The sequence below is a fragment of the Nicotiana tabacum genome, chromosome 22 (genome assembly GCF_000715075.1).
Source record: "Nicotiana tabacum cultivar K326 chromosome 22, ASM71507v2, whole genome shotgun sequence".
NCBI lineage: Eukaryota > Viridiplantae > Streptophyta > Magnoliopsida > Solanales > Solanaceae > Nicotiana > Nicotiana tabacum.
The window spans coordinates 152,866,241-152,869,827 of record NC_134101.1 but is presented as its reverse complement, the minus strand read 5'-3'; positions in this window follow the sequence as shown (position 1 = coordinate 152,869,827).

Here is a 3,587-nt window from a genome sequence, read left to right as displayed (position 1 = left end):
TAACCCGCATGTTTGCTATGTCTGGTTATTCTTATCTTACTTTATTTATATGTTGAATACTGAATCGTGACTTCCTCTTTGATTGATTCTGGATTCCCTATTTTATGGTTTGATTGAAAGACCTTCCTTTAAACCCTCAAGTTCTACCTCTTCTATTCAAATTAACTGATTCGCCTACCTTGTCTGTTGTGGTACTTTATTCTTACAAACTATTTCCTTAATTAGAGTTTTCTGAACTTAGTCCTAATTGTTTACCCTATACTTACTAAATTTGGTTCTTTCCTTATTAGTCATACACTGATTTGTTTCCTTATCTGTTACTTGTTCTTAAAGTTTGAATTGATTTCCTTAACTTAAGGGAGTACTTGTCCTGATTTTGCTCTAATTGGTTCTTAGTTCCATAATTACTATGCTATTAAGATTATTGCCTTATTTTACCTAATTTTCGAACTACTATATATACATACTCTCTCATTAACACAAACACACGAACATTTTGGTTCAAAAGCTCTCTCTCTCTCTCTCACTTAAACTTTCTGCTCTCTCTTTCGTGCTACTTGTTATTATTTTGAGTTAGCCAGCTGCAAGGCAAGGCTAACTATTGTGCTCTCATGCTCCTTCACTTTTGTTTACTGTCTTCTTTACTAGTATGTTCTAATTTCAATTCAAGTTCCAAAATAATATGGTTCTTTTATTGCTTCAGTTCATCCTGTTTCTAGTTTGCTTTTACTTATGGTTTTGCTGTGAAACTTGCAGTTAATATGATTATATGATTAGCATGTTATGTACTCCCCTTCCTTAGGATCAGTATGAACATATTACCCCTCCCCTCTATATAGTCTGCACTCCTAAACCTGTATTTTGCTATATCTCGTTTCTGGTATGGGTCTCCTTGTGAAGTAGTCTGCACTCCTAAACTTGTATGGTTCTGGGATTGACCTGAAATCATGTGGATCCTATACTAAACCCTCTTAAGAATTGCTAGTTCTGTGACTATGACTGATCAGTTGTGTCTGAGCATGCATGTACCAATTCCTAAGACCTTTGCCTGTTATGTGTTTACAATCATGTGATCCCCAATCCCCATCACCCTTGTGTGTAGGTTTGTTCCTTCTGTTTTTGGTCCTGTGAGTATTGCTGATGTGGTTTTGGACTCCATGTTTGATTTACTGTTGTCTAATCATGTAACTCTCTCTTTTTAAAGTTGTTTTACTGCATGACTCCCTCTTTTACTCCACAAATTATTTCCAGCAAATCTCTTTTAATATCGTTTTCCTACTGAAACATTTCAAACTATGTCAAGCACTCTCACTCTACTCCTAAGTCAATAGGTTTTGCCCCCTCCAGAATGTGTACTGCCTTAGGATCCTCTTGAGAACCTTCTGAACTATGGCATACTGAGTTTAGCCCTTCCACACTGCACTTATTCAATTTTGGTTACCAAACCTAGGTGTAAGCACTGCCCGGGATCCTTGAGATCCTTAGGAAACTTTGATGCACCTAGACTATGATATTGTCTATGGATTTGGGCATTTGAGGCTATTAGAGGCTTTGGAAATCTGGGCCTATCTAAAGGCTCCCTATAGAATAACTTCTTATTTTCTTATCTACTTATGTTATTTATTCATATAGTCTGTAATAATTTATAAATGAATATTGGGGTAACTAGTGAAAAAGGGCGGGTAGTTACATATTCGTGGGGTAATACGGGTAGAATCTATGTCTATAGGACTTTATGTATTGCTATGTTAGCCTCATTATGTTTGAAATCATGACTATGGGTCTCAAGTGATTCCAATAATAGAAATCATGTTTGTAGGCTTAAAATCAATTTCACAAGTAGATACCATGCCTATAAGATATAAACCAGTTCAACTTCTGTTATGACAAGTGTTTACATGTGTTTTTCATCATGCCTGCCAGTTTCTAAAAATCAGTGTTAAACAACTAGATATCATGCCTATAGGGAACACCACCAGAAATTCTGCATGTCGATATAAACTAGTTTAGTTTAAATAAAACAATCCAGTTCATGATTGTAGACACTTGATTTTAGACCCTCCCCGAGAATTTTCACATTTTTAGCGTGAATATGTGAAATTGGGTCTAATATAGCTATTTTGACTATTTTGCTTTATTTCGTTGCAAAAAGAAAAATTACAAAATATATATATAAATTTTTAGTTTATGTATTTCTCATAAACTTGAAAAATACCAAAAAATAGTACCTTATTTTGTACTTTACATAATTTCGAAAATTACCAAAAAATATAGTTCTATTAATGTTTTGTAGTCATTTTAATTTTTTGAAAAAATACAAAAATATTACCTTATATTTTATCTTTATATTAAAAAACAAAAATTACAAAAATAGTTTTACTAATGTTTTGTAGCTATTTTAATCTCGAAAAAATATTAAAATAATAATAATAATAATATAGCTTTGTTTTAAATATTAGTCTTATTTTGGTAGTTATTTTACTTACATAGGATTAGTTGAGCAACGTCGTGTTCTTAATCGGGTCCGGGCAAAAGAATAATATTCGGGTTCAAACTACCCGTTTTTAGGCCTAATTTTCGGACCTAGCCCATAATAATCCGAGTCCACCACGCGTGGGGAACACGGACGGAACACGACACACGGGGAACCCCACCACGCGTGGGGGACACAAGTCTCGAACCCCACCACGCGTGGGGATCATTTGTCTTGGCAAAGGCTACAAGAAAGGACTTTTGGAAAAAATTTTAAAGGGACGGATTTTAAAAACAAAAGGGGGACTGAAAATTTTTTAGGGGGGATACTGTTCATCTTCTTCTTCTTCAAAAGAAGAAGAAGAAAACCTAGCGGAACCCTACCACCTCCAAACGACTACCTCCATCGACACGTCCAAGCACCACCAAACAACCACACTACTCACTCCGTCAACAACCTCACACCGCTACCAGCATACCAGCCCCACTCCCCCGACACCATAAACACCACCTCCATCAACGCCTGAACCGCCGGACCCCGTCGAGCAGCAGCTATCGCTGCTGCTGCTGCTTCACCTTCTTCTTCATCAATAGTCCACCAGCCTCCTCGACCCTACTGTCCAAACACCACCTCCATCGCCACCACCTAAACACCATGTCCGAAAACCACCCTCAACCCTAACCCAAAACCACCACGAAAACCACCAGTCCGTCACCTTCCCCATCACCCTCCCATCGTGAAACCTCCACTCCCGTCACTGACCATAACCCCGCTGCTCCCTCGTCGTCCAGTCCTGTCGACCAAACAGCCCCCCCCCCTCGTCGTCGTTGCCCGTCGTCAACACCACCACCAAACAAGCCCATCGACCCTGCTGTCCAAACCTCCAGCCATACCCCAGCCCAGCGAGCAGCGCTACTGCTGCTGCTGCTGCATTGCGTCCAAACGCCACCGCCAAACAGTGACTTCCATTCAGCCCCCTCACGTTCAAAGGACCTCTCGAAAAAAACCAGTAGCATCCACAATTCATCCTCAGTCCGTTCGCGTCCGAGTTTCTGGCGCGAGCTATTCCGTTTGAGCTTTGATGACTATTTCCACGGGTTGTCGTTCGTGTTAT